Raw genomic sequence first — 27,066 nt, 5'->3', positions numbered from 1 at the left:
GCTTCGACAAGAAGCAAAATATTAAGCAATCGTTCCGACGGAGCTAAATTACTACAGGATAAAGAACGAATAGGAAATTTGGATTTCGAAACAAAAAAGAGAGGGGTGCAACACGAGGACTTCCCAGGGGGTCACCCATCCTAGTACTACTCTCGCCCAAGCACGCTTAACTTCGGAGTTCTGATGGGATCCGGTGCATTAGTGCTGGTATGATCGCACCCGCCATGTTCCTTTCGCTTTATTCTTTTAAACTACCCCGTCCTGCGAAGCAGTGTGGCTTTTCTAGACCGAAATTCATTTTAAGCGTCAATTCAATCATTTTCCTCTTATCCTTTTATTTATTTACTTTATATTTTTTTTTGTTATTGATTTGCACCCTGTTTTTTTCCCTCATCCCGCAACTCTAAATTATCACGAAATCAATCCTTCACGCTTGCAGTTAGGGGTGGCAATTCGGGTCCAAATCAGGTTGGCGGGTCGGGTTCGGGTCAACAGACCCGCCAGAAAATCTGTTGACCCGAACCCCGACCCGCCAACCCGTGACGGGTCAGGTATGCTGACCCGAACCCGAAAATTTCAGGTTTACGGGGCGGCGGGTCGACCCGAAATGACCCGAAACTTAATTTTAATTTATTAATTTATCACTGTAATTTCTAATAAAATCAATTTCTCACAAAACTAATTACATAATCAAGTAATAAAAATTTAAATAAATGATTCCAAATCAAATCTAAAATAAATTAAACACCGTAAAAGTGTTTTATCCCAAGCAAAATATAAAATAAATTAAAACAATACAAAAGTGAAAAATAATATAATATATTATTTGTCCAAGTATAATAATTTCAACTTCACACAAATTAAATAAATTCGTTTAGGATTAAGTAATTAATGCCTTTGAAAAAAAGAATAACTTAGTTTAGTTAGATAAAATTATTTTTATGTTTATTAAATTATTTTTAATTCGTAAACGGGTCATATCGGGTCATATCAGGTCACCACGGGTTGACCCGAAATCGACCGGTTTTCTTTTCGGGTTCATCGGGTCCAACCCGATTCTGACCCGAATTCCCGAAACCTCAACCCAAACCCATTAATTTCGTGTTAGGTTCGTGTCGTGTTTTCAGGTCGTGTCGAAAATTGCCACCCCTAGTTGCGGTGATACATTTGCGCCGACAAATTTGAGCGACGATCCGGGCTTTGATCGAGCCGTACCGTTCCTGATTTGTCTCGCGCCTTCAGATCCTCCTTCACGCTTCGACAAGAAGCAAACTATTAAGCAATCGTTCCGACGGAGCTAAATTACTACAGGATAAAGAACGAATAGGAAATTTGGATTTCGAAACAAAAAAGAGAGGGGTGCAACACGAGGACTTCCCAGGGGGTCACCCATCCTAGTACTACTCTCGCCCAAGCACGCTTAACTTCGGAGTTCTGATGGGATCCGGTGCATTAGTGCTGGTATGATCGCACCCGCCATGTTCCTTTCGCTTTATTCTTTTAAACTACCCCGTCCTGCGAAGCAGTGTGGCTTTTCTAGACCGAAATTCATTTTAAGCGTCAATTCAAGCATTTTCCTCTTATCCTTTTATTTATTTACTTTATATTTTTTTTTGTTATTGATTTGCACCCTGTTTTTTTCCCTCATCCCGCAACTCTAAATTATCATGAAATCAATCCTTCACGCTTGCAGTTAGGGGTGGCAATTCGGGTCCAAATCAGGTTGGCGGGTCGGGTTCGGGTCAACAGACCCGCCAGAAATTCTGTTGACCCGAACCCCGACCCGCCAACCCGTGACGGGTCAGGTATGCTGACCCGAACCCGAAAATTTCAGGTTTACGGGGCGGCGGGTCGACCCGAAATGACCCGAAACTTAATTTTAATTTATTAATTTATCACTGTAATTTCTAATAAAATCAATTTCTCACAAAACTAATTACATAATCAAGTAATAAAAATTTAAATAAATGATTCCAAATCAAATCTAAAATAAATTAAACACCGTAAAAGTGTTTTATCCCAAGCAAAATATAAAATAAATTAAAACAATACAAAAGTGAAAAATAATATAATATATTATTTGTCCAAGTATAATAATTTCAACTTCACACAAATTAAATAAATTCGTTTAGGATTAAGTAATTAATGCCTTTGAAAAAAAGAATAACTTAGTTTAGTTAGATAAAATTATTTTTATGTTTATTAAATTATTTTTAATTCGTAAACGGGTCATATCAGGTCACCACGGGTTGACCCGAAATCGACCGGTTTTCTTTTCGGGTTCATCGGGTCCAACCCGATTCTGACCCGAATTCCCGAAACCTCAACCCAAACCCATTAATTTCGTGTTAGGTTCGTGTCGTGTTTTCAGGTCGTGTCGAAAATTGCCACCCCTAGTTGCGGTGATACATTTGCGCCGACAAATTTGAGCGACGATCCGGGCTTTGATCGAGCCGTACCGTTCCTGATTTGTCTCGCGCCTTCAGATCCTCCTTCACGCTTCGACAAGAAGCAAACTATTAAGCAATCGTTCCGACGGAGCTAAATTACTACAGGATAAAGAACGAATAGGAAATTTGGATTTCGAAACAAAAAAGAGAGGGGTGCAACACGAGGACTTCCCAGGGGGTCACCCAACCTAGTACTACTCTCGCCCAAGCACGCTTAACTTCGGAGTTCTGATGGGATCCGGTGCATTAGTGCTGGTATGATCGCACCCGCCATGTTCCTTTCGCTTTATTCTTTTAAACTACCCCGTCCTGCGAAGCAGTGTGGGTTTTGTAGACCGAAATTCATTTTAAGCGTCAATTCAAGCATTTTCCTCTTATCCATTTATTTATTTACTTTATATTTTTTTTTGTTATTGATTTGCACCCTGTTTTTTTCCCTCATCCCGCAACTCTAAATTATCATGAAATCAATCCTTCACGCTTGCAGTTAGGGGTGGCAATTCGGGTCCAAATCAGGTTGGCGGGTCGGGTTCGGGTCAACAGACCCGCCAGAAAATCTGTTGACCCGAACCCCGACCCGCCAACCCGTGACGGGTCAGGTATGCTGACCCGAACCCGAAAATTTCAGGTTTACGGGGCGGCGGGTCGACCCGAAATGACCCGAAACTTAATTTTAATTTATTAATTTATCACTGTAATTTCTAATAAAATCAATTTCTCACAAAACTAATTACATAATCAAGTAATAAAAATTTAAATAAATGATTCCAAATCAAATCTAAAATAAATTAAACACCGTAAAAGTGTTTTATCCCAAGCAAAATATAAAATAAATTAAAACAATACAAAAGTGAAAAATAATATAATATATTATTTGTCCAAGTATAATAATTTCAACTTCACACAAATTAAATAAATTCGTTTAGGATTAAGTAATTAATGCCTTTGAAAAAAAGAATAACTTAGTTTAGTTAGATAAAATTATTTTTATGTTTATTAAATTATTTTTAATTCGTAAACGGGTCATATCGGGTCATATCAGGTCACCACGGGTTGACCCGAAATCGACCGGTTTTCTTTTCGGGTTCATCGGGTCCAACCCGATTCTGACCCGAATTCCCGAAACCTCAACCCAAACCCATTAATTTCGTGTTAGGTTCGTGTCGTGTTTTCAGGTCGTGTCGAAAATTGCCACCCCTAGTTGCGGTGATACATTTGCGCCGACAAATTTGAGCGACGATCCGGGCTTTGATCGAGCCGTACCGTTCCTGATTTGTCTCGCGCCTTCAGATCCTCCTTCACGCTTCGACAAGAAGCAAAATATTAAGCAATCGTTCCGACGGAGCTAAATTACTACAGGATAAAGAACGAATAGGAAATTTGGATTTCGAAACAAAAAAGAGAGGGGTGCAACACGAGGACTTCCCAGGGGGTCACCCATCCTAGTACTACTCTCGCCCAAGCACGCTTAACTTCGGAGTTCTGATGGGATCCGGTGCATTAGTGCTGGTATGATCGCACCCGCCATGTTCCTTTCGCTTTATTCTTTTAAACTACCCCGTCCTGCGAAGCAGTGTGGCTTTTCTAGACCGAAATTCATTTTAAGCGTCAATTCAATCATTTTCCTCTTATCCTTTTATTTATTTACTTTATATTTTTTTTTGTTATTGATTTGCACCCTGTTTTTTTCCCTCATCCCGCAACTCTAAATTATCACGAAATCAATCCTTCACGCTTGCAGTTAGGGGTGGCAATTCGGGTCCAAATCAGGTTGGCGGGTCGGGTTCGGGTCAACAGACCCGCCAGAAAATCTGTTGACCCGAACCCCGACCCGCCAACCCGTGACGGGTCAGGTATGCTGACCCGAACCCGAAAATTTCAGGTTTACGGGGCGGCGGGTCGACCCGAAATGACCCGAAACTTAATTTTAATTTATTAATTTATCACTGTAATTTCTAATAAAATCAATTTCTCACAAAACTAATTACATAATCAAGTAATAAAAATTTAAATAAATGATTCCAAATCAAATCTAAAATAAATTAAACACCGTAAAAGTGTTTTATCCCAAGCAAAATATAAAATAAATTAAAACAATACAAAAGTGAAAAATAATATAATATATTATTTGTCCAAGTATAATAATTTCAACTTCACACAAATTAAATAAATTCGTTTAGGATTAAGTAATTAATGCCTTTGAAAAAAAGAATAACTTAGTTTAGTTAGATAAAATTATTTTTATGTTTATTAAATTATTTTTAATTCGTAAACGGGTCATATCAGGTCACCACGGGTTGACCCGAAATCGACCGGTTTTCTTTTCGGGTTCATCGGGTCCAACCCGATTCTGACCCGAATTCCCGAAACCTCAACCCAAACCCATTAATTTCGTGTTAGGTTCGTGTCGTGTTTTCAGGTCGTGTCGAAAATTGCCACCCCTAGTTGCGGTGATACATTTGCGCCGACAAATTTGAGCGACGATCCGGGCTTTGATCGAGCCGTACCGTTCCTGATTTGTCTCGCGCCTTCAGATCCTCCTTCACGCTTCGACAAGAAGCAAACTATTAAGCAATCGTTCCGACGGAGCTAAATTACTACAGGATAAAGAACGAATAGGAAATTTGGATTTCGAAACAAAAAAGAGAGGGGTGCAACACGAGGACTTCCCAGGGGGTCACCCAACCTAGTACTACTCTCGCCCAAGCACGCTTAACTTCGGAGTTCTGATGGGATCCGGTGCATTAGTGCTGGTATGATCGCACCCGCCATGTTCCTTTCGCTTTATTCTTTTAAACTACCCCGTCCTGCGAAGCAGTGTGGGTTTTGTAGACCGAAATTCATTTTAAGCGTCAATTCAAGCATTTTCCTCTTATCCATTTATTTATTTACTTTATATTTTTTTTTGTTATTGATTTGCACCCTGTTTTTTTCCCTCATCCCGCAACTCTAAATTATCATGAAATCAATCCTTCACGCTTGCAGTTAGGGGTGGCAATTCGGGTCCAAATCAGGTTGGCGGGTCGGGTTCGGGTCAACAGACCCGCCAGAAATTCTGTTGACCCGAACCCCGACCCGCCAACCCGTGACGGGTCAGGTATGCTGACCCGAACCCGAAAATTTCAGGTTTACGGGGCGGCGGGTCGACCCGAAATGACCCGAAACTTAATTTTAATTTATTAATTTATCACTGTAATTTCTAATAAAATCAATTTCTCACAAAACTAATTACATAATCAAGTAATAAAAATTTAAATAAATGATTCCAAATCAAATCTAAAATAAATTAAACACCGTAAAAGTGTTTTATCCCAAGCAAAATATAAAATAAATTAAAACAATACAAAAGTGAAAAATAATATAATATATTATTTGTCCAAGTATAATAATTTCAACTTCACACAAATTAAATAAATTCGTTTAGGATTAAGTAATTAATGCCTTTGAAAAAAAGAATAACTTAGTTTAGTTAGATAAAATTATTTTTATGTTTATTAAATTATTTTTAATTCGTAAACGGGTCATATCGGGTCATATCAGGTCACCACGGGTTGACCCGAAATCGACCGGTTTTCTTTTCGGGTTCATCGGGTCCAACCCGATTCTGACCCGAATTCCCGAAACCTCAACCCAAACCCATTAATTTCGTGTTAGGTTCGTGTCGTGTTTTCAGGTCGTGTCGAAAATTGCCACCCCTAGTTGCGGTGATACATTTGCGCCGACAAATTTGAGCGACGATCCGGGCTTTGATCGAGCCGTACCGTTCCTGATTTGTCTCGCGCCTTCAGATCCTCCTTCACGCTTCGACAAGAAGCAAAATATTAAGCAATCGTTCCGACGGAGCTAAATTACTACAGGATAAAGAACGAATAGGAAATTTGGATTTCGAAACAAAAAAGAGAGGGGTGCAACACGAGGACTTCCCAGGGGGTCACCCATCCTAGTACTACTCTCGCCCAAGCACGCTTAACTTCGGAGTTCTGATGGGATCCGGTGCATTAGTGCTGGTATGATCGCACCCGCCATGTTCCTTTCGCTTTATTCTTTTAAACTACCCCGTCCTGCGAAGCAGTGTGGCTTTTCTAGACCGAAATTCATTTTAAGCGTCAATTCAATCATTTTCCTCTTATCCTTTTATTTATTTACTTTATATTTTTTTTTGTTATTGATTTGCACCCTGTTTTTTTCCCTCATCCCGCAACTCTAAATTATCACGAAATCAATCCTTCACGCTTGCAGTTAGGGGTGGCAATTCGGGTCCAAATCAGGTTGGCGGGTCGGGTTCGGGTCAACAGACCCGCCAGAAAATCTGTTGACCCGAACCCCGACCCGCCAACCCGTGACGGGTCAGGTATGCTGACCCGAACCCGAAAATTTCAGGTTTACGGGGCGGCGGGTCGACCCGAAATGACCCGAAACTTAATTTTAATTTATTAATTTATCACTGTAATTTCTAATAAAATCAATTTCTCACAAAACTAATTACATAATCAAGTAATAAAAATTTAAATAAATGATTCCAAATCAAATCTAAAATAAATTAAACACCGTAAAAGTGTTTTATCCCAAGCAAAATATAAAATAAATTAAAACAATACAAAAGTGAAAAATAATATAATATATTATTTGTCCAAGTATAATAATTTCAACTTCACACAAATTAAATAAATTCGTTTAGGATTAAGTAATTAATGCCTTTGAAAAAAAGAATAACTTAGTTTAGTTAGATAAAATTATTTTTATGTTTATTAAATTATTTTTAATTCGTAAACGGGTCATATCGGGTCATATCAGGTCACCACGGGTTGACCCGAAATCGACCGGTTTTCTTTTCGGGTTCATCGGGTCCAACCCGATTCTGACCCGAATTCCCGAAACCTCAACCCAAACCCATTAATTTCGTGTTAGGTTCGTGTCGTGTTTTCAGGTCGTGTCGAAAATTGCCACCCCTAGTTGCGGTGATACATTTGCGCCGACAAATTTGAGCGACGATCCGGGCTTTGATCGAGCCGTACCGTTCCTGATTTGTCTCGCGCCTTCAGATCCTCCTTCACGCTTCGACAAGAAGCAAACTATTAAGCAATCGTTCCGACGGAGCTAAATTACTACAGGATAAAGAACGAATAGGAAATTTGGATTTCGAAACAAAAAAGAGAGGGGTGCAACACGAGGACTTCCCAGGGGGTCACCCATCCTAGTACTACTCTCGCCCAAGCACGCTTAACTTCGGAGTTCTGATGGGATCCGGTGCATTAGTGCTGGTATGATCGCACCCGCCATGTTCCTTTCGCTTTATTCTTTTAAACTACCCCGTCCTGCGAAGCAGTGTGGCTTTTCTAGACCGAAATTCATTTTAAGCGTCAATTCAAGCATTTTCCTCTTATCCTTTTATTTATTTACTTTATATTTTTTTTTGTTATTGATTTGCACCCTGTTTTTTTCCCTCATCCCGCAACTCTAAATTATCATGAAATCAATCCTTCACGCTTGCAGTTAGGGGTGGCAATTCGGGTCCAAATCAGGTTGGCGGGTCGGGTTCGGGTCAACAGACCCGCCAGAAATTCTGTTGACCCGAACCCCGACCCGCCAACCCGTGACGGGTCAGGTATGCTGACCCGAACCCGAAAATTTCAGGTTTACGGGGCGGCGGGTCGACCCGAAATGACCCGAAACTTAATTTTAATTTATTAATTTATCACTGTAATTTCTAATAAAATCAATTTCTCACAAAACTAATTACATAATCAAGTAATAAAAATTTAAATAAATGATTCCAAATCAAATCTAAAATAAATTAAACACCGTAAAAGTGTTTTATCCCAAGCAAAATATAAAATAAATTAAAACAATACAAAAGTGAAAAATAATATAATATATTATTTGTCCAAGTATAATAATTTCAACTTCACACAAATTAAATAAATTCGTTTAGGATTAAGTAATTAATGCCTTTGAAAAAAAGAATAACTTAGTTTAGTTAGATAAAATTATTTTTATGTTTATTAAATTATTTTTAATTCGTAAACGGGTCATATCAGGTCACCACGGGTTGACCCGAAATCGACCGGTTTTCTTTTCGGGTTCATCGGGTCCAACCCGATTCTGACCCGAATTCCCGAAACCTCAACCCAAACCCATTAATTTCGTGTTAGGTTCGTGTCGTGTTTTCAGGTCGTGTCGAAAATTGCCACCCCTAGTTGCGGTGATACATTTGCGCCGACAAATTTGAGCGACGATCCGGGCTTTGATCGAGCCGTACCGTTCCTGATTTGTCTCGCGCCTTCAGATCCTCCTTCACGCTTCGACAAGAAGCAAACTATTAAGCAATCGTTCCGACGGAGCTAAATTACTACAGGATAAAGAACGAATAGGAAATTTGGATTTCGAAACAAAAAAGAGAGGGGTGCAACACGAGGACTTCCCAGGGGGTCACCCAACCTAGTACTACTCTCGCCCAAGCACGCTTAACTTCGGAGTTCTGATGGGATCCGGTGCATTAGTGCTGGTATGATCGCACCCGCCATGTTCCTTTCGCTTTATTCTTTTAAACTACCCCGTCCTGCGAAGCAGTGTGGGTTTTGTAGACCGAAATTCATTTTAAGCGTCAATTCAAGCATTTTCCTCTTATCCATTTATTTATTTACTTTATATTTTTTTTTGTTATTGATTTGCACCCTGTTTTTTTCCCTCATCCCGCAACTCTAAATTATCATGAAATCAATCCTTCACGCTTGCAGTTAGGGGTGGCAATTCGGGTCCAAATCAGGTTGGCGGGTCGGGTTCGGGTCAACAGACCCGCCAGAAATTCTGTTGACCCGAACCCCGACCCGCCAACCCGTGACGGGTCAGGTATGCTGACCCGAACCCGAAAATTTCAGGTTTACGGGGCGGCGGGTCGACCCGAAATGACCCGAAACTTAATTTTAATTTATTAATTTATCACTGTAATTTCTAATAAAATCAATTTCTCACAAAACTAATTACATAATCAAGTAATAAAAATTTAAATAAATGATTCCAAATCAAATCTAAAATAAATTAAACACCGTAAAAGTGTTTTATCCCAAGCAAAATATAAAATAAATTAAAACAATACAAAAGTGAAAAATAATATAATATATTATTTGTCCAAGTATAATAATTTCAACTTCACACAAATTAAATAAATTCGTTTAGGATTAAGTAATTAATGCCTTTGAAAAAAAGAATAACTTAGTTTAGTTAGATAAAATTATTTTTATGTTTATTAAATTATTTTTAATTCGTAAACGGGTCATATCGGGTCATATCAGGTCACCACGGGTTGACCCGAAATCGACCGGTTTTCTTTTCGGGTTCATCGGGTCCAACCCGATTCTGACCCGAATTCCCGAAACCTCAACCCAAACCCATTAATTTCGTGTTAGGTTCGTGTCGTGTTTTCAGGTCGTGTCGAAAATTGCCACCCCTAGTTGCGGTGATACATTTGCGCCGACAAATTTGAGCGACGATCCGGGCTTTGATCGAGCCGTACCGTTCCTGATTTGTCTCGCGCCTTCAGATCCTCCTTCACGCTTCGACAAGAAGCAAAATATTAAGCAATCGTTCCGACGGAGCTAAATTACTACAGGATAAAGAACGAATAGGAAATTTGGATTTCGAAACAAAAAAGAGAGGGGTGCAACACGAGGACTTCCCAGGGGGTCACCCATCCTAGTACTACTCTCGCCCAAGCACGCTTAACTTCGGAGTTCTGATGGGATCCGGTGCATTAGTGCTGGTATGATCGCACCCGCCATGTTCCTTTCGCTTTATTCTTTTAAACTACCCCGTCCTGCGAAGCAGTGTGGCTTTTCTAGACCGAAATTCATTTTAAGCGTCAATTCAATCATTTTCCTCTTATCCTTTTATTTATTTACTTTATATTTTTTTTTGTTATTGATTTGCACCCTGTTTTTTTCCCTCATCCCGCAACTCTAAATTATCACGAAATCAATCCTTCACGCTTGCAGTTAGGGGTGGCAATTCGGGTCCAAATCAGGTTGGCGGGTCGGGTTCGGGTCAACAGACCCGCCAGAAAATCTGTTGACCCGAACCCCGACCCGCCAACCCGTGACGGGTCAGGTATGCTGACCCGAACCCGAAAATTTCAGGTTTACGGGGCGGCGGGTCGACCCGAAATGACCCGAAACTTAATTTTAATTTATTAATTTATCACTGTAATTTCTAATAAAATCAATTTCTCACAAAACTAATTACATAATCAAGTAATAAAAATTTAAATAAATGATTCCAAATCAAATCTAAAATAAATTAAACACCGTAAAAGTGTTTTATCCCAAGCAAAATATAAAATAAATTAAAACAATACAAAAGTGAAAAATAATATAATATATTATTTGTCCAAGTATAATAATTTCAACTTCACACAAATTAAATAAATTCGTTTAGGATTAAGTAATTAATGCCTTTGAAAAAAAGAATAACTTAGTTTAGTTAGATAAAATTATTTTTATGTTTATTAAATTATTTTTAATTCGTAAACGGGTCATATCGGGTCATATCAGGTCACCACGGGTTGACCCGAAATCGACCGGTTTTCTTTTCGGGTTCATCGGGTCCAACCCGATTCTGACCCGAATTCCCGAAACCTCAACCCAAACCCATTAATTTCGTGTTAGGTTCGTGTCGTGTTTTCAGGTCGTGTCGAAAATTGCCACCCCTAGTTGCGGTGATACATTTGCGCCGACAAATTTGAGCGACGATCCGGGCTTTGATCGAGCCGTACCGTTCCTGATTTGTCTCGCGCCTTCAGATCCTCCTTCACGCTTCGACAAGAAGCAAACTATTAAGCAATCGTTCCGACGGAGCTAAATTACTACAGGATAAAGAACGAATAGGAAATTTGGATTTCGAAACAAAAAAGAGAGGGGTGCAACACGAGGACTTCCCAGGGGGTCACCCATCCTAGTACTACTCTCGCCCAAGCACGCTTAACTTCGGAGTTCTGATGGGATCCGGTGCATTAGTGCTGGTATGATCGCACCCGCCATGTTCCTTTCGCTTTATTCTTTTAAACTACCCCGTCCTGCGAAGCAGTGTGGCTTTTCTAGACCGAAATTCATTTTAAGCGTCAATTCAAGCATTTTCCTCTTATCCTTTTATTTATTTACTTTATATTTTTTTTTGTTATTGATTTGCACCCTGTTTTTTTCCCTCATCCCGCAACTCTAAATTATCATGAAATCAATCCTTCACGCTTGCAGTTAGGGGTGGCAATTCGGGTCCAAATCAGGTTGGCGGGTCGGGTTCGGGTCAACAGACCCGCCAGAAATTCTGTTGACCCGAACCCCGACCCGCCAACCCGTGACGGGTCAGGTATGCTGACCCGAACCCGAAAATTTCAGGTTTACGGGGCGGCGGGTCGACCCGAAATGACCCGAAACTTAATTTTAATTTATTAATTTATCACTGTAATTTCTAATAAAATCAATTTCTCACAAAACTAATTACATAATCAAGTAATAAAAATTTAAATAAATGATTCCAAATCAAATCTAAAATAAATTAAACACCGTAAAAGTGTTTTATCCCAAGCAAAATATAAAATAAATTAAAACAATACAAAAGTGAAAAATAATATAATATATTATTTGTCCAAGTATAATAATTTCAACTTCACACAAATTAAATAAATTCGTTTAGGATTAAGTAATTAATGCCTTTGAAAAAAAGAATAACTTAGTTTAGTTAGATAAAATTATTTTTATGTTTATTAAATTATTTTTAATTCGTAAACGGGTCATATCGGGTCATATCAGGTCACCACGGGTTGACCCGAAATCGACCGGTTTTCTTTTCGGGTTCATCGGGTCCAACCCGATTCTGACCCGAATTCCCGAAACCTCAACCCAAACCCATTAATTTCGTGTTAGGTTCGTGTCGTGTTTTCAGGTCGTGTCGAAAATTGCCACCCCTAGTTGCGGTGATACATTTGCGCCGACAAATTTGAGCGACGATCCGGGCTTTGATCGAGCCGTACCGTTCCTGATTTGTCTCGCGCCTTCAGATCCTCCTTCACGCTTCGACAAGAAGCAAAATATTAAGCAATCGTTCCGACGGAGCTAAATTACTACAGGATAAAGAACGAATAGGAAATTTGGATTTCGAAACAAAAAAGAGAGGGGTGCAACACGAGGACTTCCCAGGGGGTCACCCATCCTAGTACTACTCTCGCCCAAGCACGCTTAACTTCGGAGTTCTGATGGGATCCGGTGCATTAGTGCTGGTATGATCGCACCCGCCATGTTCCTTTCGCTTTATTCTTTTAAACTACCCCGTCCTGCGAAGCAGTGTGGCTTTTCTAGACCGAAATTCATTTTAACCGTCAATTCAAGCATTTTCCTCTTATCCTTTTATTTATTTACTTTATATTTTTTTTTGTTATTGATTTGCACCCTGTTTTTTTCCCTCATCCCGCAACTCTAAATTATCACGAAATCAATCCTTCACGCTTGCAGTTAGGGGTGGCAATTCGGGTCCAAATCAGGTTGGCGGGTCGGGTTCGGGTCAACAGACCCGCCAGAAAATCTGTTGACCCGAACCCCGACCCGCCAACCCGTGACGGGTCAGGTATGCTGACCCGAACCCGAAAATTTCAGGTTTACGGGGCGGCGGGTCGACCCGAAATGACCCGAAACTTAATTTTAATTTATTAATTTATCACTGTAATTTCTAATAAAATCAATTTCTCACAAAACTAATTACATAATCAAGTAATAAAAATTTAAATAAATGATTCCAAATCAAATCTAAAATAAATTAAACACCGTAAAAGTGTTTTATCCCAAGCAAAATATAAAATAAATTAAAACAATACAAAAGTGAAAAATAATATAATATGTTATTTGTCCAAGTATAATAATTTCAACTTCACACAAATTAAATAAATTCGTTTAGGATTAAGTAATTAATGCCTTTGAAAAAAAGAATAACTTAGTTTAGTTAGATAAAATTATTTTTATGTTTATTAAATTATTTTTAATTCGTAAACGGGTCATATCGGGTCATATCAGGTCACCACTGGTTGACCCGAAATCGACCGGTTTTCTTTTCGGGTTCATCGGGTCCAACCCGATTCTGACCCGAATTCCCGAAACCTCAACCCAAACCCATTAATTTCGTGTTAGGTTCGTGTCGTGTTTTCAGGTCGTGTCGAAAATTGCCACCCCTAGTTGCGGTGATACATTTGCGCCGACAAATTTGAGCGACGATCCGGGCTTTGATCGAGCCGTACCGTTCCTGATTTGTCTCGCGCCTTCAGATCCTCCTTCACGCTTCGACAAGAAGCAAAATATTAAGCAATCGTTCCGACGGAGCTAAATTACTACAGGATAAAGAACGAATAGGAAATTTGGATTTCGAAACAAAAAAGAGAGGGGTGCAACACGAGGACTTCCCAGGGGGTCACCCATCCTAGTACTACTCTCGCCCAAGCACGCTTAACTTCGGAGTTCTGATGGGATCCGGTGCATTAGTGCTGGTATGATCGCACCCGCCATGTTCCTTTCGCTTTATTCTTTTAAACTACCCCGTCCTGCGAAGCAGTGTGGCTTTTCTAGACCGAAATTCATTTTAAGCGTCAATTCAAGCATTTTCCTCTTATCCTTTTATTTATTTACTTTATAATTTTTTTTTGTTATTGATTTGCACCCTGTTTTTTTCCCTCATCCCGCAACTCTAAATTATCATGAAATCAATCCTTCACGCTTGCAGTTAGGGGTGGCAATTCGGGTCCAAATCAGGTTGGCGGGTCGGGTTCGGGTCAACAGACCCGCCAGAAAATCTGTTGACCCGAACCCCGACCCGCCAACCCGTGACGGGTCAGGTATGCTGACCCGAACCCGAAAATTTCAGGTTTACGGGGCGGCGGGTCGACCCGAAATGACCCGAAACTTAATTTTAATTTATTAATTTATCACTGTAATTTCTAATAAAATCAATTTCTCACAAAACTAATTACATAATCAAGTAATAAAAATTTAAATAAATGATTCCAAATCAAATCTAAAATAAATTAAACACCGTAAAAGTGTTTTATCCCAAGCAAAATATAAAATAAATTAAAACAATACAAAAGTGAAAAATAATATAATATATTATTTGTCCAAGTATAATAATTTCAACTTCACACAAATTAAATAAATTCGTTTAGGATTAAGTAATTAATGCCTTTGAAAAAAAGAATAACTTAGTTTAGTTAGATAAAATTATTTTTATGTTTATTAAATTATTTTTAATTCGTAAACGGGTCATATCGGGTCATATCAGGTCACCACGGGTTGACCCGAAATCGACCGGTTTTCTTTTCGGGTTCATCGGGTCCAACCCGATTCTGACCCGAATTCCCGAAACCTCAACCCAAACCCATTAATTTCGTGTTAGGTTCGTGTCGTGTTTTCAGGTCGTGTCGAAAATTGCCACCCCTAGTTGCGGTGATACATTTGCGCCGACAAATTTGAGCGACGATCCGGGCTTTGATCGAGCCGTACCGTTCCTGATTTGTCTCGCGCCTTCAGATCCTCCTTCACGCTTCGACAAGAAGCAAAATATTAAGCAATCGTTCCGACGGAGCTAAATTACTACAGGATAAAGAACGAATAGGAAATTTGGATTTCGAAACAAAAAAGAGAGGGGTGCAACACGAGGACTTCCCAGGGGGTCACCCATCCTAGTACTACTCTCGCCCAAGCACGCTTAACTTCGGAGTTCTGATGGGATCCGGTGCATTAGTGCTGGTATGATCGCACCCGCCATGTTCCTTTCGCTTTATTCTTTTAAACTACCCCGTCCTGCGAAGCAGTGTGGCTTTTCTAGACCGAAATTCATTTTAAGCGTCAATTCAAGCATTTTCCTCTTATCCTTTTATTTATTTACTTTATATTTTTTTTTGTTATTGATTTGCACCCTGTTTTTTTCCCTCATCCCGCAACTCTAAATTATCATGAAATCAATCCTTCACGCTTGCAGTTAGGGGTGGCAATTCGGGTCCAAATCAGGTTGGCGGGTCGGGTTCGGGTCAACAGACCCGCCAGAAAATCTGTTGACCCGAACCCCGACCCGCCAACCCGTGACGGGTCAGGTATGCTGACCCGAACCCGAAAATTTCAGGTTTACGGGGCGGCGGGTCGACCCGAAATGACCCGAAACTTAATTTTAATTTATTAATTTATCACTGTAATTTCTAATAAAATCAATTTCTCACAAAACTAATTACATAATCAAGTAATAAAAATTTAAATAAATGATTCCAAATCAAATCTAAAATAAATTAAACACCGTAAAAGTGTTTTATCCCAAGCAAAATATAAAATAAATTAAAACAATACAAAAGTGAAAAATAATATAATATATTATTTGTCCAAGTATAATAATTTCAACTTCACACAAATTAAATAAATTCGTTTAGGATTAAGTAATTAATGCCTTTGAAAAAAAGAATAACTTAGTTTAGTTAGATAAAATTATTTTTATGTTTATTAAATTATTTTTAATTCGTAAACGGGTCATATCGGGTCATATCAGGTCACCACGGGTTGACCCGAAATCGACCGGTTTTCTTTTCGGGTTCATCGGGTCCAACCCGATTCTGACCCGAATTCCCGAAACCTCAACCCAAACCCATTAATTTCGTGTTAGGTTCGTGTCGTGTTTTCAGGTCGTGTCGAAAATTGCCACCCCTAGTTGCGGTGATACATTTGCGCCGACAAATTTGAGCGACGATCCGGGCTTTGATCGAGCCGTACCGTTCCTGATTTGTCTCGCGCCTTCAGATCCTCCTTCACGCTTCGACAAGAAGCAAAATATTAAGCAATCGTTCCGACGGAGCTAAATTACTACAGGATAAAGAACGAATAGGAAATTTGGATTTCGAAACAAAAAAGAGAGGGGTGCAACACGAGGACTTCCCAGGGGGTCACCCATCCTAGTACTACTCTCGCCCAAGCACGCTTAACTTCGGAGTTCTGATGGGATCCGGTGCATTAGTGCTGGTATGATCGCACCCGCCATGTTCCTTTCGCTTTATTCTTTTAAACTACCCCGTCCTGCGAAGCAGTGTGGCTTTTCTAGACCGAAATTCATTTTAAGCGTCAATTCAAGCATTTTCCTCTTATCCTTTTATTTATTTACTTTATAATTTTTTTTTGTTATTGATTTGCACCCTGTTTTTTTCCCTCATCCCGCAACTCTAAATTATCATGAAATCAATCCTTCACGCTTGCAGTTAGGGGTGGCAATTCGGGTCCAAATCAGGTTGGCGGGTCGGGTTCGGGTCAACAGACCCGCCAGAAAATCTGTTGACCCGAACCCCGACCCGCCAACCCGTGACGGGTCAGGTATGCTGACCCGAACCCGAAAATTTCAGGTTTACGGGGCGGCGGGTCGACCCGAAATGACCCGAAACTTAATTTTAATTTATTAATTTATCACTGTAATTTCTAATAAAATCAATTTCTCACAAAACTAATTACATAATCAAGTAATAAAAATTTAAATAAATGATTCCAAATCAAATCTAAAATAAATTAAACACCGTAAAAGTGTTTTATCCCAAGCAAAATATAAAATAAATTAAAACAATACAAAAGTGAAAAATAATATAATATGTTATTTGTCCAAGTATAATAATTTCAACTTCACACAAATTAAATAAATTCGTTTAGGATTAAGTAATTAATGCCTTTGAAAAAAAGAATAACTTAGTTTAGTTAGATAAAATTATTTTTATGTTTATTAAATTATTTTTAATTCGTAAACGGGTCATATCGGGTCATATCAGGTCACCACGGGTTGACCCGAAATCGACCGGTTTTCTTTTCGGGTTCATCGGGTCCAACCCGATTCTGACCCGAATTCCCGAAACCTCAACCCAAACCCATTAATTTCGTGTTAGGTTCGTGTCGTGTTTTCAGGTCGTGTCGAAAATTGCCACCCCTAGTTGCGGTGATACATTTGCGCCGACAAATTTGAGCGACGATCCGGGCTTTGATCGAGCCGTACCGTTCCTGATTTGTCTCGCGCCTTCAGATCCTCCTTCACGCTTCGACAAGAAGCAAAATATTAAGCAATCGTTCCGACGGAGCTAAATTACTACAGGATAAAGAACGAATAGGAAATTTGGATTTCGAAACAAAAAAGAGAGGGGTGCAACACGAGGACTTCCCAGGGGGTCACCCATCCTAGTACTACTCTCGCCCAAGCACGCTTAACTTCGGAGTTCTGATGGGATCCGGTGCATTAGTGCTGGTATGATCGCACCCGCCATGTTCCTTTCGCTTTATTCTTTTAAACTACCCCGTCCTGCGAAGCAGTGTGGCTTTTCTAGACCGAAATTCATTTTAAGCGTCAATTCAAGCATTTTCCTCTTATCCTTTTATTTATTTACTTTATATTTTTTTTTGTTATTGATTTGCACCCTGTTTTTTTCCCTCATCCCGCAACTCTAAATTATCACGAAATCAATCCTTCACGCTTGCAGTTAGGGGTGGCAATTCGGGTCCAAATCAGGTTGGCGGGTCGGGTTCGGGTCAACAGACCCGCCAGAAAATCTGTTGACCCGAACGCCGACCCGCCAACCCGTGACGGGTCAGGTATGCTGACCCGAACCCGAAAATTTCAGGTTTACGGGGCGGCGGGTCGACCCGAAATGACCCGAAACTTAATTTTAATTTATTAATTTATCACTGTAATTTCTAATAAAATCAATTTCTCACAAAACTAATTACATAATCAAGTAATAAAAATTTAAATAAATGATTCCAAATCAAATCTAAAATAAATTAAACACCGTAAAAGTGTTTTATCCCAAGCAAAATATAAAATAAATTAAAACAATACAAAAGTGAAAAATAATATAATATGTTATTTGTCCAAGTATAATAATTTCAACTTCACACAAATTAAATAAATTCGTTTAGGATTAAGTAATTAATGCCTTTGAAAAAAAGAATAACTTAGTTTAGTTAGATAAAATTATTTTTATGTTTATTAAATTATTTTTAATTCGTAAACGGGTCATATCGGGTCATATCAGGTCACCACGGGTTGACCCGAAATCGACCGGTTTTCTTTTCGGGTTCATCGGGTCCAACCCGATTCTGACCCGAATTCCCGAAACCTCAACCCAAACCCATTAATTTCGTGTTAGGTTCGTGTCGTGTTTTCAGGTCGTGTCGAAAATTGCCACCCCTAGTTGCGGTGATACATTTGCGCCGACAAATTTGAGCGACGATCCGGGCTTTGATCGAGCCGTACCGTTCCTGATTTGTCTCGCGCCTTCAGATCCTCCTTCACGCTTCGACAAGAAGCAAAATATTAAGCAATCGTTCCGACGGAGCTAAATTACTACAGGATAAAGAACGAATAGGAAATTTGGATTTCGAAACAAAAAAGAGAGGGGTGCAACACGAGGACTTCCCAGGGGGTCACCCATCCTAGTACTACTCTCGCCCAAGCACGCTTAACTTCGGAGTTCTGATGGGATCCGGTGCATTAGTGCTGGTATGATCGCACCCGCCATGTTCCTTTCGCTTTATTCTTTTAAACTACCCCGTCCTGCGAAGCAGTGTGGCTTTTCTAGACCGAAATTCATTTTAAGCGTCAATTCAAGCATTTTCCTCTTATCCTTTTATTTATTTACTTTATATTTTTTTTTGTTATTGATTTGCACCCTGTTTTTTTCCCTCATCCCGCAACTCTAAATTATCACGAAATCAATCCTTCACGCTTGCAGTTAGGGGTGGCAATTCGGGTCCAAATCAGGTTGGCGGGTCGGGTTCGGGTCAACAGACCCGCCAGAAAATCTGTTGACCCGAACCCCGACCCGCCAACCCGTGACGGGTCAGGTATGCTGACCCGAACCCGAAAATTTCAGGTTTACGGGGCGGCGGGTCGACCCGAAATGACCCGAAACTTAATTTTAATTTATTAATTTATCACTGTAATTTCTAATAAAATCAATTTCTCACAAAACTAATTACATAATCAAGTAATAAAAATTTAAATAAATGATTCCAAATCAAATCTAAAATAAATTAAACACCGTAAAAGTGTTTTATCCCAAGCAAAATATAAAATAAATTAAAACAATACAAAAGTGAAAAATAATATAATATATTATTTGTCCAAGTATAATAATTTCAACTTCACACAAATTAAATAAATTCGTTTAGGATTAAGTAATTAATGCCTTTGAAAAAAAGAATAACTTAGTTTAGTTAGATAAAATTATTTTTATGTTTATTAAATTATTTTTAATTCGTAAACGGGTCATATCGGGTCATATCAGGTCACCACGGGTTGACCCGAAATCGACCGGTTTTCTTTTCGGGTTCATCGGGTCCAACCCGATTCTGACCCGAATTCCCGAAACCTCAACCCAAACCCATTAATTTCGTGTTAGGTTCGTGTCGTGTTTTCAGGTCGTGTCGAAAATTGCCACCCCTAGTTGCGGTGATACATTTGCGCCGACAAATTTGAGCGACGATCCGGGCTTTGATCGAGCCGTACCGTTCCTGATTTGTCTCGCGCCTTCAGATCCTCCTTCACGCTTCGACAAGAAGCAAAATATTAAGCAATCGTTCCGACGGAGCTAAATTACTACAGGATAAAGAACGAATAGGAAATTTGGATTTCGAAACAAAAAAGAGAGGGGTGCAACACGAGGACTTCCCAGGGGGTCACCCATCCTAGTACTACTCTCGCCCAAGCACGCTTAACTTCGGAGTTCTGATGGGATCCGGTGCATTAGTGCTGGTATGATCGCACCCGCCATGTTCCTTTCGCTTTATTCTTTTAAACTACCCCGTCCTGCGAAGCAGTGTGGCTTTTCTAGACCGAAATTCATTTTAAGCGTCAATTCAAGCATTTTCCTCTTATCCTTTTATTTATTTACTTTATATTTTTTTTTGTTATTGATTTGCACCCTGTTTTTTTCCCTCATCCCGCAACTCTAAATTATCACGAAATCAATCCTTCACGCTTGCAGTTAGGGGTGGCAATTCGGGTCCAAATCAGGTTGGCGGGTCGGGTTCGGGTCAACAGACCCGCCAGAAAATCTGTTGACCCGAACCCCGACCCGCCAACCCGTGACGGGTCAGGTATGCTGACCCGAACCCGAAAATTTCAGGTTTACGGGGCGGCGGGTCGACCCGAAATGACCCGAAACTTAATTTTAATTTATTAATTTATCACTGTAATTTCTAATAAAATCAATTTCTCACAAAACTAATTACATAATCAAGTAATAAAAATTTAAATAAATGATTCCAAATCAAATCTAAAATAAATTAAACACCGTAAAAGTGTTTTATCCCAAGCAAAATATAAAATAAATTAAAACAATACAAAAGTGAAAAATAATATAATATGTTATTTGTCCAAGTATAATAATTTCAACTTCACACAAATTAAATAAATTCGTTTAGGATTAAGTAATTAATGCCTTTGAAAAAAAGAATAACTTAGTTTAGTTAGATAAAATTATTTTTATGTTTATTAAATTATTTTTAATTCGTAAACGGGTCATATCGGGTCATATCAGGTCACCACGGGTTGACCCGAAATCGACCGGTTTTCTTTTCGGGTTCATCGGGTCCAACCCGATTCTGACCCGAATTCCCGAAACCTCAACCCAAACCCATTAATTTCGTGTTAGGTTCGTGTCGTGTTTTCAGGTCGTGTCGAAAATTGCCACCCCTAGTTGCGGTGATACATTTGCGCCGACAAATTTGAGCGACGATCCGGGCTTTGATCGAGCCGTACCGTTCCTGATTTGTCTCGCGCCTTCAGATCCTCCTTCACGCTTCGACAAGAAGCAAAATATTAAGCAATCGTTCCGACGGAGCTAAATTACTACAGGATAAAGAACGAATAGGAAATTTGGATTTCGAAACAAAAAAGAGAGGGGTGCAACACGAGGACTTCCCAGGGGGTCACCCATCCTAGTACTACTCTCGCCCAAGCACGCTTAACTTCGGAGTTCTGATGGGATCCGGTGCATTAGTGCTGGTATGATCGCACCCGCCATGTTCCTTTCGCTTTATTCTTTTAAACTACCCCGTCCTGCGAAGCAGTGTGGCTTTTCTAGACCGAAATTCATTTTAAGCGTCAATTCAAGCATTTTCCTCTTATCCTTTTATTTATTTACTTTATATTTTTTTTTGTTATTGATTTGCACCCTGTTTTTTTCCCTCATCCCGCAACTCTAAATTATCACGAAATCAATCCTTCACGCTTGCAGTTAGGGGTGGCAATTCGGGTCCAAATCAGGTTGGCGGGTCGGGTTCGGGTCAACAGACCCGCCAGAAAATCTGTTGACCCGAACCCCGACCCGCCAACCCGTGACGGGTCAGGTATGCTGACCCGAACCCGAAAATTTCAGGTTTACGGGGCGGCGGGTCGACCCGAAATGACCCGAAACTTAATTTTAATTTATTAATTTATCACTGTAATTTCTAATAAAATCAATTTCTCACAAAACTAATTACATAATCAAGTAATAAAAATTTAAATAAATGATTCCAAATCAAATCTAAAATAAATTAAACACCGTAAAAGTGTTTTATCCCAAGCAAAATATAAAATAAATTAAAACAATACAAAAGTGAAAAATAATATAATATGTTATTTGTCCAAGTATAATAATTTCAACTTCACACAAATTAAATAAATTCGTTTAGGATTAAGTAATTAATGCCTTTGAAAAAAAGAATAACTTAGTTTAGTTAGATAAAATTATTTTTATGTTTATTAAATTATTTTTAATTCGTAAACGGGTCATATCGGGTCATATCAGGTCACCACGGGTTGACCCGAAATCGACCGGTTTTCTTTTCGGGTTCATCGGGTCCAACCCGATTCTGACCCGAATTCCCGAAACCTCAACCCAAACCCATTAATTTCGTGTTAGGTTCGTGTCGTGTTTTCAGGTCGTGTCGAAAATTGCCACCCCTAGTTGCGGTGATACATTTGCGCCGACAAATTTGAGCGACGATCCGGGCTTTGATCGAGCCGTACCGTTCCTGATTTGTCTCGCGCCTTCAGATCCTCCTTCACGCTTCGACAAGAAGCAAAATATTAAGCAATCGTTCCGACGGAGCTAAATTACTACAGGATAAAGAACGAATAGGAAATTTGGATTTCGAAACAAAAAAGAGAGGGGTGCAACACGAGGACTTCCCAGGGGGTCACCCATCCTAGTACTACTCTCGCCCAAGCACGCTTAACTTCGGAGTTCTGATGGGATCCGGTGCATTAGTGCTGGTATGATCGCACCCGCCATGTTCCTTTCGCTTTATTCTTTTAAACTACCCCGTCCTGCGAAGCAGTGTGGCTTTTCTAGACCGAAATTCATTTTAAGCGTCAATTCAATCATTTTCCTCTTATCCTTTTATTTATTTACTTTATATTTTTTTTTGTTATTGATTTGCACCCTGTTTTTTTCCCTCATCCCGCAACTCTAAATTATCACGAAATCAATCCTTCACGCTTGCAGTTAGGGGTGGCAATTCGGGTCCAAATCAGGTTGGCGGGTCGGGTTCGGGTCAACAGACCCGCCAGAAAATCTGTTGACCCGAACCCCGACCCGCCAACCCGTGACGGGTCAGGTATGCTGACCCGAACCCGAAAATTTCAGGTTTACGGGGCGGCGGGTCGACCCGAAATGACCCGAAACTTAATTTTAATTTATTAATTTATCACTGTAATTTCTAATAAAATCAATTTCTCACAAAACTAATTACATAATCAAGTAATAAAAATTTAAATAAATGATTCCAAATCAAATCTAAAATAAATTAAACACCGTAAAAGTGTTTTATCCCAAGCAAAATATAAAATAAATTAAAACAATACAAAAGTGAAAAATAATATAATATGTTATTTGTCCAAGTATAATAATTTCAACTTCACACAAATTAAATAAATTCGTTTAGGATTAAGTAATTAATGCCTTTGAAAAAAAGAATAACTTAGTTTAGTTAGATAAAATTATTTTTATGTTTATTAAATTATTTTTAATTCGTAAACGGGTCATATCGGGTCATATCAGGTCACCACGGGTTGACCCGAAATCGACCGGTTTTCTTTTCGGGTTCATCGGGTCCAACCCGATTCTGACCCGAATTCCCGAAACCTCAACCCAAACCCATTAATTTCGTGTTAGGTTCGTGTCGTGTTTTCAGGTCGTGTCGAAAATTGCCACCCCTAGTTGCGGTGATACATTTGCGCCGACAAATTTGAGCGACGATCCGGGCTTTGATCGAGCCGTACCGTTCCTGATTTGTCTCGCGCCTTCAGATCCTCCTTCACGCTTCGACAAGAAGCAAAATATTAAGCAATCGTTCCGACGGAGCTAAATTACTACAGGATAAAGAACGAATAGGAAATTTGGATTTCGAAACAAAAAAGAGAGGGGTGCAACACGAGGACTTCCCAGGGGGTCACCCATCCTAGTACTACTCTCGCCCAAGCACGCTTAACTTCGGAGTTCTGATGGGATCCGGTGCATTAGTGCTGGTATGATCGCACCCGCCATGTTCCTTTCGCTTTATTCTTTTAAACTACCCCGTCCTGCGAAGCAGTGTGGCTTTTCTAGACCGAAATTCATTTTAAGCGTCAATTCAAGCATTTTCCTCTTATCCTTTTATTTATTTACTTTATATTTTTTTTTGTTATTGATTTGCACCCTGTTTTTTTCCCTCATCCCGCAACTCTAAATTATCACGAAATCAATCCTTCACGCTTGCAGTTAGGGGTGGCAATTCGGGTCCAAATCAGGTTGGCGGGTCGGGTTCGGGTCAACAGACCCGCCAGAAAATCTGTTGACCCGAACCCCGACCCGCCAACCCGTGACGGGTCAGGTATGCTGACCCGAACCCGAAAATTTCAGGTTTACGGGGCGGCGGGTCGACCCGAAATGACCCGAAACTTAATTTTAATTTATTAATTTATCACTGTAATTTCTAATAAAATCAATTTCTCACAAAACTAATTACATAATCAAGTAATAAAAATTTAAATAAATGATTCCAAATCAAATCTAAAATAAATTAAACACCGTAAAAGTGTTTTATCCCAAGCAAAATATAAAATAAATTAAAACAATACAAAAGTGAAAAATAATATAATATATTATTTGTCCAAGTATAATAATTTCAACTTCACACAAATTAAATAAATTCGTTTAGGATTAAGTAATTAATGCCTTTGAAAAAAAGAATAACTTAGTTTAGTTAGATAAAATTATTTTTATGTTTATTAAATTATTTTTAATTCGTAAACGGGTCATATCAGGTCACCACGGGTTGACCCGAAATCGACCGGTTTTCTTTTCGGGTTCATCGGGTCCAACCCGATTCTGACCCGAATTCCCGAAACCTCAACCCAAACCCATTAATTTCGTGTTAGGTTCGTGTCGTGTTTTCAGGTCGTGTCGAAAATTGCCACCCCTAGTTGCGGTGATACATTTGCGCCGACAAATTTGAGCGACGATCCGGGCTTTGATCGAGCCGTACCGTTCCTGATTTGTCTCGCGCCTTCAGATCCTCCTTCACGCTTCGACAAGAAGCAAAATATTAAGCAATCGTTCCGACGGAGCTAAATTACTACAGGATAAAGAACGAATAGGAAATTTGGATTTCGAAACAAAAAAGAGAGGGGTGCAACACGAGGACTTCCCAGGGGGTCACCCATCCTAGTACTACTCTCGCCCAAGCACGCTTAACTTCGGAGTTCTGATGGGATCCGGTGCATTAGTGCTGGTATGATCGCACCCGCCATGTTCCTTTCGCTTTATTCTTTTAAACTACCCCGTCCTGCGAAGCAGTGTGGCTTTTCTAGACCGAAATTCATTTTAAGCGTCAATTCAAGCATTTTCCTCTTATCCTTTTATTTATTTACTTTATATTTTTTTTTGTTATTGATTTGCACCCTGTTTTTTTCCCTCATCCCGCAACTCTAAATTATCACGAAATCAATCCTTCACGCTTGCAGTTAGGGGTGGCAATTCGGGTCCAAATCAGGTTGGCGGGTCGGGTTCGGGTCAACAGACCCGCCAGAAAATCTGTTGACCCGAACCCCGACCCGCCAACCCGTGACGGGTCAGGTATGCTGACCCGAACCCGAAAATTTCAGGTTTACGGGGCGGCGGGTCGACCCGAAATGACCCGAAACTTAATTTTAATTTATTAATTTATCACTGTAATTTCTAATAAAATCAATTTCTCACAAAACTAATTACATAATCAAGTAATAAAAATTTAAATAAATGATTCCAAATCAAATCTAAAATAAATTAAACACCGTAAAAGTGTTTTATCCCAAGCAAAATATAAAATAAATTAAAACAATACAAAAGTGAAAAATAATATAATATGTTATTTGTCCAAGTATAATAATTTCAACTTCACACAAATTAAATAAATTCGTTTAGGATTAAGTAATTAATGCCTTTGAAAAAAAGAATAACTTAGTTTAGTTAGATAAAATTATTTTTATGTTTATTAAATTATTTTTAATTCGTAAACGGGTCATATCGGGTCATATCAGGTCACCACGGGTTGACCCGAAATCGACCGGTTTTCTTTTCGGGTTCATCGGGTCCAACCCGATTCTGACCCGAATTCCCGAAACCTCAACCCAAACCCATTAATTTCGTGTTAGGTTCGTGTCGTGTTTTCAGGTCGTGTCGAAAATTGCCACCCCTAGTTGCGGTGATACATTTGCGCCGACAAATTTGAGCGACGATCCGGGCTTTGATCGAGCCGTACCGTTCCTGATTTGTCTCGCGCCTTCAGATCCTCCTTCACGCTTCGACAAGAAGCAAAATATTAAGCAATCGTTCCGACGGAGCTAAATTACTACAGGATAAAGAACGAATAGGAAATTTGGATTTCGAAACAAAAAAGAGAGGGGTGCAACACGAGGACTTCCCAGGGGGTCACCCATCCTAGTACTACTCTCGCCCAAGCACGCTTAACTTCGGAGTTCTGATGGGATCCGGTGCATTAGTGCTGGTATGATCGCACCCGCCATGTTCCTTTCGCTTTATTCTTTTAAACTACCCCGTCCTGCGAAGCAGTGTGGCTTTTCTAGACCGAAATTCATTTTAAGCGTCAATTCAAGCATTTTCCTCTTATCCTTTTATTTATTTACTTTATATTTTTTTTTGTTATTGATTTGCACCCTGTTTTTTTCCCTCATCCCGCAACTCTAAATTATCACGAAATCAATCCTTCACGCTTGCAGTTAGGGGTGGCAATTCGGGTCCAAATCAGGTTGGCGGGTCGGGTTCGGGTCAACAGACCCGCCAGAAAATCTGTTGACCCGAACCCCGACCCGCCAACCCGTGACGGGTCAGGTATGCTGACCCGAACCCGAAAATTTCAGGTTTACGGGGCGGCGGGTCGACCCGAAATGACCCGAAACTTAATTTTAATTTATTAATTTATCACTGTAATTTCTAATAAAATCAATTTCTCACAAAACTAATTACATAATCAAGTAATAAAAATTTAAATAAATGATTCCAAATCAAATCTAAAATAAATTAAACACCGTAAAAGTGTTTTATCCCAAG

General features: G+C 39.6%; 22 non-coding genes across 22 annotated transcripts; all 22 read right to left on the bottom strand.

Moving 5' to 3' along the window:
- Positions 1-102: 102 nt before the first annotated feature.
- On the bottom strand, positions 103-221 carry LOC140028805 (5S ribosomal RNA). Its single transcript, XR_011832710.1, has one exon. It is a non-coding gene; the product is annotated as a 5S ribosomal RNA (ribosomal RNA).
- Positions 222-1,356: 1,135 nt separating this feature from the next.
- On the bottom strand, positions 1,357-1,475 carry LOC140028804 (5S ribosomal RNA). Its single transcript, XR_011832709.1, has one exon. It is a non-coding gene; the product is annotated as a 5S ribosomal RNA (ribosomal RNA).
- Positions 1,476-2,600: 1,125 nt separating this feature from the next.
- LOC140030086 (5S ribosomal RNA) lies at positions 2,601-2,719 on the bottom strand. The gene has a single exon (XR_011834000.1). It is a non-coding gene; the product is annotated as a 5S ribosomal RNA (ribosomal RNA).
- Positions 2,720-3,854: 1,135 nt separating this feature from the next.
- LOC140028803 (5S ribosomal RNA) lies at positions 3,855-3,973 on the bottom strand. The gene has a single exon (XR_011832708.1). It is a non-coding gene; the product is annotated as a 5S ribosomal RNA (ribosomal RNA).
- A 1,125-nt stretch (positions 3,974-5,098) lies between these two features.
- On the bottom strand, positions 5,099-5,217 carry LOC140030085 (5S ribosomal RNA). Its single transcript, XR_011833999.1, has one exon. It is a non-coding gene; the product is annotated as a 5S ribosomal RNA (ribosomal RNA).
- Positions 5,218-6,352: 1,135 nt separating this feature from the next.
- On the bottom strand, positions 6,353-6,471 carry LOC140028802 (5S ribosomal RNA). Its single transcript, XR_011832707.1, has one exon. It is a non-coding gene; the product is annotated as a 5S ribosomal RNA (ribosomal RNA).
- A 1,135-nt stretch (positions 6,472-7,606) lies between these two features.
- LOC140028801 (5S ribosomal RNA) lies at positions 7,607-7,725 on the bottom strand. Its single transcript, XR_011832706.1, has one exon. It is a non-coding gene; the product is annotated as a 5S ribosomal RNA (ribosomal RNA).
- Positions 7,726-8,850: 1,125 nt separating this feature from the next.
- Positions 8,851-8,969, bottom strand: LOC140030084 (5S ribosomal RNA). Its single transcript, XR_011833998.1, has one exon. It is a non-coding gene; the product is annotated as a 5S ribosomal RNA (ribosomal RNA).
- Positions 8,970-10,104: 1,135 nt separating this feature from the next.
- LOC140028800 (5S ribosomal RNA) lies at positions 10,105-10,223 on the bottom strand. The gene has a single exon (XR_011832705.1). It is a non-coding gene; the product is annotated as a 5S ribosomal RNA (ribosomal RNA).
- A 1,135-nt stretch (positions 10,224-11,358) lies between these two features.
- LOC140028799 (5S ribosomal RNA) lies at positions 11,359-11,477 on the bottom strand. The gene has a single exon (XR_011832704.1). It is a non-coding gene; the product is annotated as a 5S ribosomal RNA (ribosomal RNA).
- A 1,135-nt stretch (positions 11,478-12,612) lies between these two features.
- On the bottom strand, positions 12,613-12,731 carry LOC140028798 (5S ribosomal RNA). Its single transcript, XR_011832703.1, has one exon. It is a non-coding gene; the product is annotated as a 5S ribosomal RNA (ribosomal RNA).
- Positions 12,732-13,866: 1,135 nt separating this feature from the next.
- Positions 13,867-13,985, bottom strand: LOC140028797 (5S ribosomal RNA). Its single transcript, XR_011832702.1, has one exon. It is a non-coding gene; the product is annotated as a 5S ribosomal RNA (ribosomal RNA).
- A 1,136-nt stretch (positions 13,986-15,121) lies between these two features.
- LOC140028796 (5S ribosomal RNA) lies at positions 15,122-15,240 on the bottom strand. Its single transcript, XR_011832701.1, has one exon. It is a non-coding gene; the product is annotated as a 5S ribosomal RNA (ribosomal RNA).
- Positions 15,241-16,375: 1,135 nt separating this feature from the next.
- LOC140028794 (5S ribosomal RNA) lies at positions 16,376-16,494 on the bottom strand. The gene has a single exon (XR_011832699.1). It is a non-coding gene; the product is annotated as a 5S ribosomal RNA (ribosomal RNA).
- A 1,136-nt stretch (positions 16,495-17,630) lies between these two features.
- On the bottom strand, positions 17,631-17,749 carry LOC140028793 (5S ribosomal RNA). The gene has a single exon (XR_011832698.1). It is a non-coding gene; the product is annotated as a 5S ribosomal RNA (ribosomal RNA).
- A 1,135-nt stretch (positions 17,750-18,884) lies between these two features.
- On the bottom strand, positions 18,885-19,003 carry LOC140028792 (5S ribosomal RNA). Its single transcript, XR_011832697.1, has one exon. It is a non-coding gene; the product is annotated as a 5S ribosomal RNA (ribosomal RNA).
- Positions 19,004-20,138: 1,135 nt separating this feature from the next.
- LOC140028791 (5S ribosomal RNA) lies at positions 20,139-20,257 on the bottom strand. The gene has a single exon (XR_011832696.1). It is a non-coding gene; the product is annotated as a 5S ribosomal RNA (ribosomal RNA).
- A 1,135-nt stretch (positions 20,258-21,392) lies between these two features.
- On the bottom strand, positions 21,393-21,511 carry LOC140028790 (5S ribosomal RNA). Its single transcript, XR_011832695.1, has one exon. It is a non-coding gene; the product is annotated as a 5S ribosomal RNA (ribosomal RNA).
- A 1,135-nt stretch (positions 21,512-22,646) lies between these two features.
- LOC140028788 (5S ribosomal RNA) lies at positions 22,647-22,765 on the bottom strand. Its single transcript, XR_011832693.1, has one exon. It is a non-coding gene; the product is annotated as a 5S ribosomal RNA (ribosomal RNA).
- Positions 22,766-23,900: 1,135 nt separating this feature from the next.
- LOC140028787 (5S ribosomal RNA) lies at positions 23,901-24,019 on the bottom strand. Its single transcript, XR_011832692.1, has one exon. It is a non-coding gene; the product is annotated as a 5S ribosomal RNA (ribosomal RNA).
- Positions 24,020-25,144: 1,125 nt separating this feature from the next.
- LOC140028786 (5S ribosomal RNA) lies at positions 25,145-25,263 on the bottom strand. Its single transcript, XR_011832691.1, has one exon. It is a non-coding gene; the product is annotated as a 5S ribosomal RNA (ribosomal RNA).
- Positions 25,264-26,398: 1,135 nt separating this feature from the next.
- Positions 26,399-26,517, bottom strand: LOC140028785 (5S ribosomal RNA). Its single transcript, XR_011832690.1, has one exon. It is a non-coding gene; the product is annotated as a 5S ribosomal RNA (ribosomal RNA).
- Positions 26,518-27,066: the final 549 nt, after the last annotated feature.

The sequence above is a fragment of the Coffea arabica genome, chromosome 11e, assembly GCF_036785885.1.
Source record: "Coffea arabica cultivar ET-39 chromosome 11e, Coffea Arabica ET-39 HiFi, whole genome shotgun sequence".
Lineage (NCBI taxonomy): Eukaryota > Viridiplantae > Streptophyta > Magnoliopsida > Gentianales > Rubiaceae > Coffea > Coffea arabica.
This window is presented reverse-complemented; position numbering and strand designations above follow the sequence as displayed.